Raw genomic sequence first — 9,830 nt, 5'->3', positions numbered from 1 at the left:
ATTGAGCACCGTAAGATCGAGCCCATCACAAAGCACCTCTCCCATTGCAAGATAAATAATCTAGTTGGCCAAACCAAATGGATAGATCAGAGAGAAATACAAAGCTATAATAATCATGCATAAAAGAGTTCAGAGAAGACTCAAATAATATTCATGGATAATCTGATCATAAACCCACAATTCATCGGATCCCAACAACCACACCGGAAAAAGAGATTACATCAAATAGATATCCAAAAACATCAAGGAGAATATTGTATTGAAGATCAAAGAGAGAGAAGAAGCCATCTAGCTACTAGCCATGGACCCGTAGGTCTGTGGTAAGCTACTCACACATCATTGAAAGGGCAACAAGGTTGATGTACATGCCCTCCGTGATCGATTCCCCATTCGATAGAGTACTAGAAATGGCCTCCAGATGGGATCTCACAAGAGTAGAACCTTGCGGCGGCAAAAAAGTATTTTGGGTGGCTCTCTATCGGTTTCCCGATTTTAGAGAATCTATAGAGTTGGAATTAGGTCAAACGAAGGAATGAGGGGCCCACGAGGCACACGAGTGCGACTACCCCCTGGGCGCATCCATGTGTCTTCTGGCCCACTCCTTCGTCTTTTGGCCTCCTCCCTAAGCTTCTAGGGTTGCTTATGCCTATAAAAATATCGTCAAAAAGTGTCATGGCATTTGGACTTCGTTTGGTACCGATTTCCTCGAAAACTAAAAACAGGCAAAAAACAACAACTGGCACTTAGCACTAAGTTAATAGGTTAGTCCCCAAAAATGATATATAATTGCATATAAAACACCCAAGATTGATACTATAATAGCATGGAACAATCAAAAATTATAGATACGTTGCAGACGTATCACTTACCAGCTCTGGATAAACCAGGACGAGGCCACCCATCTACAAAGAGAACCTCGAGCCCACCCCCATCAACAACCAGTTGATAGCACCCAACACGGGGGTCCACCCGAACACAGAAGCACACCGCGCGCGAGCAAGGCCAACCAAGCATGTTCGGCCTCAATTTTCAAGAGTAGTCCACGGGCCTTTAGCAGGCTGAAATATACCTCGAGCCTTTATTGGCCCACTTACATGACGGGCCGTTATCAGGCCAAAACATATCTCGGTCCTTGGTTGGCCCAATCATCCCATGGGCCTGTAATAGGTGGAAAGCTTAATAGAGGCACCAACGGGCCGAATTGTACAACAACCCTTTAACAAGCCCAAAGTCCGGTTGGGCTGAAATGTTGCCACCGAGATCACGGGCCGTTAATGGGCCGAATGTCGCATCTGATCATATATGGCCCATGTGTGTTGGGGACGTAGCAATAATTCAAAACTTTCCTACGTATCACCAAGATCCATCTAGAAGATTCTAGCAACAAGAGAGAGAGAGAAAGTGTATCTTCATACCTTTGAAGATCGCTAAGCAGAAGTGTTACAAGAATGCGGTTGATGGAGTCGTACTCGCGGCGATTCAAATCGCGGAAGATCCGATCTAGCGCCGAACGGATGGCGCCTCTGCGTTCAACACACGTACAGCCCGGGGACATCTCCTCCTTCCTAATCCAGCAAGGGGAGAGGAGAAGTTGAGGGAGAGCTCCGGCAGCATGATGGCGTGGTGGAGGAGCTTGTGGTTCTCCTGTAGGGCTTCACCAAGCACTACGGAGGAGGAGGAAGTGTTGGAGGAGGGAGGGGTTGCGCCAGGGGAAGGGGTGCATCTGCCCTTTCTCTCCCTCACTATATATAGGGGAACGGGAAGGAGGAGACGCCCTAGGGTTTCCCTAGGGGAGGGGCGGCGGCCACAGGGGAAACCCTAGATGGGTTTGGGCGCCCCCACCCCTAGAAAACTTGCCCCCCAAGCCGGGAGGGGTGGCTGCCCTAGGGGAGGAGCCCCCACCTCTCCAGGTTACGTGAGATGGGGTGGGAGGGGCTCTCAACCCCTTAGTGGGCTGATGTGACCCCTCCCCTTGGCCCATAATGCCCCCAACACTTGTCGGGGCCTCCGAAACCCCTTTCGGACACGCTGGTCATCACCTAGTACCCCCTGAACAGTTCTGGACTCCAATACCCTCCGTCCAATATATCGATCTTCACCTCTGGACCATTCTGGAGTTCCTCGTCATGCTGGGATCTCATCCGGGACTCCTAACAACCTTCGGTAACCACATACTATTTCCCATAACAACTCTAGCGTCACTGAACCTTAAGTGTGTAGACCCTACGGGTTCGGGAACCATGCAGACATGACCGAGACATCTCTCCGGCCAATAAACAACAGGAGGATCTAGATACTCATGTTGGCTCCCACATGTTCCACGATTATCTCATCAGATGAACCACGATGTCGGGGATTCAATCAATCCCGTATACAATTCCCTTTGTCCACCGGTATGTTACTTGCCCGAGATTTGATCGTCGGTATCCCAATACCTCGTTCAATCTCGTTACCGGCAAGTCTCTTTACTCGTTCCGTAACGCATGATCACGTGACTAACTCCTTAGTCACATTGAGCTCATTATGATGATGCATTACCAAGTGGGCCCAGAGATACCTCTCCGTCATACGGAGTGACAAATCCCAGTCTTGATTCTTGCCAACCCAACAGACACTTTCGGAGATACTTGTAGTGCACCTTTATAGCCACCCAGTTACGTTGTGACGTTTGGTACACCCAAAGCATTCCTACGGTATCCAGGAGTTGCACAATCTCATGGTCTAAGGAAATGATACTTGACATTAGAAAAGCTCTTAGCAAACGAACTACACGATCCTGTGCTATGCTCAGGATTGGGTCTTGTCCATCACATCATTCTCCTAATGATGTGATCCCGTTATCAATGGCATCCAATGTCCATGGTCAGGAAATCATAACCATCTATTGATCAATGAGCTAGTCAACTAGAGGCTCATTAGGGACATGTTGTGGTCTATGTATTCACACATGTATTACGGTTTCCAGTTAATACAATTATAGCATGAACAATAGGCAATTATCATGAACAAGGAAATATAATAATAACCATTTTATTATTGCCTCTAGCGCATATTTCCAACAGTCTCCCACTTGCACTAGAGTCAATAATCTAGTTCACATCACTGTGTGATTGTAATGAATTCAACACCCATGGGGTTTGATCATATCTCGCTTGTGAGAGAGGTTATTAGTCAATGGGTATGAACCTTTCAGATCCGTGTGTGCTTTACAAATCTCTACGTCATCTTGTAGATGCAGCTACCACGCGCTATTTGGAACTATTCCAAATAAGTGCTCTACTACACGAATACGGTTTACTAATCAGAGTCATCCAGATTAGTGTCAAAGTTTGCATCGACGTAACCCTTTACGACGAACTCTTTTACCACCTCCATAATCGAGAAAAATTCCTTAGTCCACTAAGGATAACTTTGACCATTGTCCAGTGATCCATTCCTGGATCACTCTTGTACTCCTTGACTGACTCATGGCAAGGAACACTTCAGGTGCGGTACATAGCACAACATACTGCAGAGCATAGGGGACGACCTTCGTCCTTTCTCTCTCCTCTGCCGTGGTCAGGTCTAGAGTCTTACTCAATACTCACACCTTATAACACAGCCAAGAACTCCTTCTTTGCCAATCTATTTTGAACTCCTTCAAAATCTTGTCACGGTACATATTCATTTGAAAGTACTATCAAGCGATTTTAATCTATCCTTATAGATCTTGATGCTCAATGTTCAAGTAAATTAATCCAGGTTTTCAATTGAAAAACACTTTTCAAATAACCATATATGCTTTCTAGAAATTCTACATCATTTCCGATCAACAATAAGTCAACAACATATACTCATCAGAAATTCTATAGTGCTCCCACTCACTTCTTTGGAAATACAAGTTTCTCATAAACTTTGTATGAACCCAAAATCTTTGATCATCTCATCAAAGCGTATATTCCAACTCCGAGATGCTTACTCCAGTCCTTAGAAGGATTGCTGGAGCTTTGCATGCTTGTTAGCATCTTTTAGGATTGACAAAAACTTCTGGTTGTATCATATACAACCTTTCCTCAAGAAAATCGTCGAGGAAACAATGTTTTGACATCCTATCTGCAAGATTTCCTAAATAATGCAGTAACTGCTAATATAATTCCAACAGACTCTTAGCACCGCTAAGAGTGAGAAAGTCTCAGCGTAGTCAACTCCTTGAACTTGTCGGAAAACATCTTAGTGACAAGTCGAGCTTTCTTAATGGTCACACATACCATCATTGTCTGTCTTCCCTTTTAAAGTTCATCTGTACCCAACAGCCTTACGACTATCAAGTAGTTCTTCCAAAGTCTACACTTTGTTTTCATACATGGATCCTCTCTCAGATTTTATGGCCTCGAGCCATTTGTCGGAATCCGGGGCCACCATCGCTTCTCCATAGCTCGTAGGTTCATTGTTGTCTATCAACATGACCTCCAAGATACGATTACCATACCACTCTGAAGCAGTATGCGTCCTTGTCAACCTACGAGGTTTGGTAGTGACTTGATCTAAAGTTTCATGATCACTATCATCAGCTTCCACTTCAACTGGTGTAGGCGCCACAGGAACAACTTCCTGTGCCCTGCTACACACTGGTTGAGGTGACGGTTTAATAACCTCATCAAGTCTCCACCATCCTCCCACTCAATTCTTTCGAGAGAAACTTTTCCTCGGGAAAGGACCCATTTCTAAAAACAATCACTTTTGCTTCCGGATCTGAGATAGGAGGTATACCCAACTATTTTGGGTGACCTATGAAGATGCATTTATTCGTTTTGGGTTTGAGCTTATCAGGATGAAACCTTTTCACATAAGTTTCACAGCCCCAAACTTTTAATAAATGACAACTTAGGTTTCTCTAAACCATAGTTCATACGATGTCATCTCAACGGAATTACGTGGTGCCCTATTTAAAGTGAATGCGGTTGCCTCTAATGCCTAGCCCATAAACGATAGTGGTAATTCGATAAGAGACATCATGGTATGCCCCATATCCAATAGGGTGCATCTATGATGTTCGGACACACCATCACACTATGGTGTTCTAGGCGGTATTAGTTGTGAAACAATTTCCACAATGTCTTAATTGTATACCAAACTCATTACTCAGATATTCATCTCTATATATGATCATATCATAGACATTTTATCCTCTTGTCACGACGATCTTCAACTTCACTCTGAAATTACTTGAACCTTTCAATAATTCAGACTTGTGTTTCATCAAGTAAATATACTTAGCATCTACTCAAATCATCTGTGAAGTAAGAGCATAACGATATCCACTGCGTGCCTCATCACTCATTGGACTTCACACATCAAAATGTATTACTTCGAACAAGTTGCTTTCTTGTTCCATCTTACTGAAAACGAGGCTTTTCAGTCATCTTGCCCATGTGGTATGATTTGCATGTCTCAAGTGATTCAAAATCAAGTGAGTCCAAACGATCCATCTGCATGGAGTTTCTTCATGTGTACATACCAATAGACATGGTTCGCATGTCTCAAACTTTTCAAAAAAAATGAGTGAGTCCAAAGATCCATCAACATGGAGCTTCTTCATGCGTTTTATACCAATATGACTCAAATGGCAGTGCCACAAGTAGATGGTACTATCATTACTATCTTATATCTTTTGGCATGAACATGTGTATCACTACGATCGAGATTCAATATACCATTCATTTTAGGTGCAAGACCATTGAAGGTATTATTCAAATAAATAGAGTAACCATTATTCTCCTTAAATGAATAACCGTATTGCGATAAACATAATCCAATCATGCCTATGCTCAATGCAAACAGTAAATAACAATTATTTAGGTTTAACACCAATCCCGATGGTAGAGGGAGAGTGCGATGTTTGATAACGTCAACCTTGAAATACTTCCAACACATATCGTCACCTCACCTTTAGCTAGTCTCCGTTTATTCCGTAGCCTTTTATTTCGAGTTACTAACACTTAGCAACCGAACCGGTATCTATTACCCTGGTGCTACTAGGAGTACTAGTAAAGTACACATTAAAATAATGTATATCCAATATACTTCTGTCGACCTTGCCAGCCTTCTCATCTACCAAGTATCTAGGGTAGTTCTGCTTCAGTGACCGTTCCCCTCATTATAGAAGCACTTAGTCTCGGGTTTGGGTTCAACCTTGGGTTTCTTCACTAGAGCAGCAACTGATTTGCCATTTCATGAAGTATCCCTTATTGCCTTTGCCCTTCTTGAAACTAGTGGTTTCACTAACCATCAACAATTGATGCTCCTTCTTGATTTCTACTTTCGTGGTGTCAAACATCGCGAATAGCTCAAGGATCATCATATCTATTCCTGATATGTTATAGTTCATCATGAAGCTCTAGTAGCTTGGTGGCAGTGACTTTGGAGAAACATCACTATCTCATCTGGAAGATTAACTCCCACTCGATTCAAGTGATTGTATAGTACTCAGACAATCTGAGCACATGCTCAATGATTGACCTTTTCTCCCTTAGTTTGTAGGCTAAGAAACTCGTCGGAGGTTTCATACCTCTTGACGTGGGCACGAGCCTGAAATCCCAATTTCAGCCCTTGGAGCATCTCATATGTTCCGCGACGTTTCAAAAAACGTCTTCGGCGCCTCAATTCTAAACTGTTTAACATTACTGAACTATCACGTAGTCATCAAAACATGTATGTCAGATGTTCGCAACATCCACAAACGACGTTCGAGGTTCAGCACACCGAGCGGTGCATTAAGGACATAAGCCTTCTGCGCAGCAATGAGGACAATCCTCAGTTTACAGACCCAGTCCGCATAATTGCTACTATCAACTTTCAACTAAATTTGCTCTAGGAACATATCTACAACAGTAGAACTAAAGCGCAAGCTACGACATAATTTGCAAAGACCTTTTGACTATGTTTATGATAATTAAGTTCATTTAATGAACTCCCACTCATATAGACATCCCTCTAGTCATCTAAGGGATACATGATCCGAGTCAACTAGGCCGTGTCCGATCATCACGTGAGACGGACTAGTCATCATCGGTGAACATCTCCATGTTGATCGTATCTACTATACGACTCATGTTCGACCTTTCGGTCTCTTGTGTTCTGAGGCCATGTTTGTACATGCTAGGCTCGTCAAGTCAACCTAAGTGTTTCGCGTGTGTAAATCTGGCTTACACCCGTTGTGTGCGAACATTAGAATCTATCACACCCGATCATCACGTGGTGCTTCGAAACAACGAACTTTCGCAACGGTGCACAGTTAGGGGGAACACTTTCTTGAAATTTTAGTGAGGGATCATCTTATTTATGCTACCGTCGTTCTAAGCAAATAAGATGTAAACATGACAAACATCACATACAAATCATAAAGTGACATGATATGGCCAATATCATCTTGCGCCTTTGATCTCCATCTTTGTGGTGCGGCATGATCACCTTTGTCACCGGCATGACACCATGATCTCCATCATCATGATCTCCATCATTGTGTCTTCATGAAGTTGTCTCGCCAACTATTACTTCTACTACTATGGCTAACAGTTAGCAATAAAGTAAAGTAATTACATGGCATTCTCATTGACACACAGGTCGTAGAATAAATTAAGACAACTCCTATGGCTCCTGCCGGTTGTCATACTCATAGACAAGCAAGTCATGATTCCTATTACAAGAATATGATCAATCTCATACATCACATATATCATTCATCACATCCTTTTGGCCATATCACATCACATATCATACCCTGCAAAAAACAAGTTAGACATCCTCTAATTGTTGTTGCATGTTTTACATGGCTGCTATGGGTTTCTAGCAAGAACGTTTCTTACCTACGCAAAAACCACAACGGTGATATGCCAATTGCTATTTACCCTTCATAAGAACCCTTTTAATCGAATCCGATCAGACTAAAGTGGGAGAGACACACCCGCTAGCCACCTTATGCATCAAGTGCATGTCAGTCGGTGGAACCTGTCTCACGTAAGCGTACGTGTAAGGTCGGTCCGTGCCGCTTCATCCCACAATGCCGCCGAATCAAGATAAGACTAGTAACAGTAAGCAAATTGAGCAAATCATTGCCCACAACTACTTTGTGTTCTACTCGTGCATAGAATCTACGCATAAACCTGGCTCTGATACCACTGTTGGGGAACGTAGCAATAATTCAAAATTTTCCTACTTATCACCAAGATCCATCTAGAAGATTCTAGAAACAAGAGAGAGAGAGAAAGTGCATCTTCATACCTTTGAAGATCGCTAAGCGGAAGCGTTACAAGAACGCGGTTGATGGAGTCGTACTCGCGGCGATTCAAATCACAGAAGATCTGATCTAGCACCGAACGGACAATGCTTCCGCGTTCAATACACGTACAGCTCGAGGACGTCTCCTCCTTCTTGATCCAGCAAGGGGGAGGAGAAGTTGAGGGAGAGCTCCGGCAGCACGACGGCGTGGTGGTGGAGCTTGTGGTTCTCCTGCAGGGCTTCGCCAAGCACTATGGAGGAGGAGAAGGTGTTGGAGGAGGGAGGGGCTGCGCCAGGGGAAGGGGTGCGACTGCCCTCTCTCTCCCTCACTATATATAGGGGGAAGGGGAAGGAGGAGACGCCCTAGGGTTTCCCTAGGGGAGGGGCGACGGCCACAGGGGAAACCCTAGATGGGTTTGGGCGCCCCCACCCCTAGGAAACTTGCCCTCCCAAGCCGGGAGGGGTGGCTGCCCTAGGGGAGGCGCCCCACCTCTCCAGGTTACGTAAGATGGGGTGGGAGGGGCGCTTTGACCCTTAGTGGACTGATGTGCCCCCTCCCCTTGGCCCATAATGCCCCCAACGCTTGTCGGGGCCTCCGAAACCCCTTCCGGACACGCTGGTCGTCACCCAGTACCCCCGGAACAATTCCAAACTCCAATACCCTTTGTCCAATATATCGATCTTCACCTCCGGACCATTCCAGAGTTCCTCGTCACGTCCGGGATCTCATCCGGGACTCTGAACAACCTTCAGTAACCACATACTATTTCCCATAACAACTCTAGCATCACCGAACCTTAAGTGTGTAGACCCTACGGGTTCGGGAACCATGCAAACATGACCGAGACATCTCTCCGGCCAATAACCAACAGCTGGATCTGGATACCTATGTTGGCTCCCACATGTTCCACGATGATCTCATCGGATGAACCAGGATGTCGGGGATTCAATCAATCCCGTATACAATTCCCTTTGTCCACCGCTATGTTACTTGCCCGAGATTCGATCGTCGGTATCCCAATACATCGTTCAATCTCGTTACCGGCAAGTCTCTTTACTCGTTCCATAATGCATGATCCCGTGACTAACTCCTTAGTCGCATTGAGCTCATTATGATGATGCATTACTGAGTGGGCCCAGAGATACCTCTCCGTCATACCGAGTGACAAATCCTAGTCTTGATTCGTGCCAACCCAACAGACACTTTCGGAGATACCTATAGTGCACCTTTATAGCTACCCAGTTACGTTGTGACGTTTGGTACACCCAAAGCATTCCTACGGTATCCGGGAGTTGCACAATCTCATGGTCTAAGGAAATGATACTTGACATTAGAAAAGCTCTTAGCAAACGAACTATACGATCTTGTGCTATGCTTAGGATTGGGTCTTGTCCATCACATCATTCTCCTAATGATGTGATCCCGTTATCAATGACATCCAATGTCCATGGTCAGGAAACCATAACCATCTATTGATCAACGAGCTAGTCAACTAGAGGCTCACTAGCGACATGTTGTGGTCTATGTATTCACACATGTATTACGGTTTCCAGTTAATACAATTATAGCATGA

This window comes from Triticum dicoccoides, chromosome 5B, assembly GCF_002162155.2.
Source record: "Triticum dicoccoides isolate Atlit2015 ecotype Zavitan chromosome 5B, WEW_v2.0, whole genome shotgun sequence".
Lineage (NCBI taxonomy): Eukaryota > Viridiplantae > Streptophyta > Magnoliopsida > Poales > Poaceae > Triticum > Triticum dicoccoides.
This window is presented reverse-complemented; position numbering follows the sequence as displayed.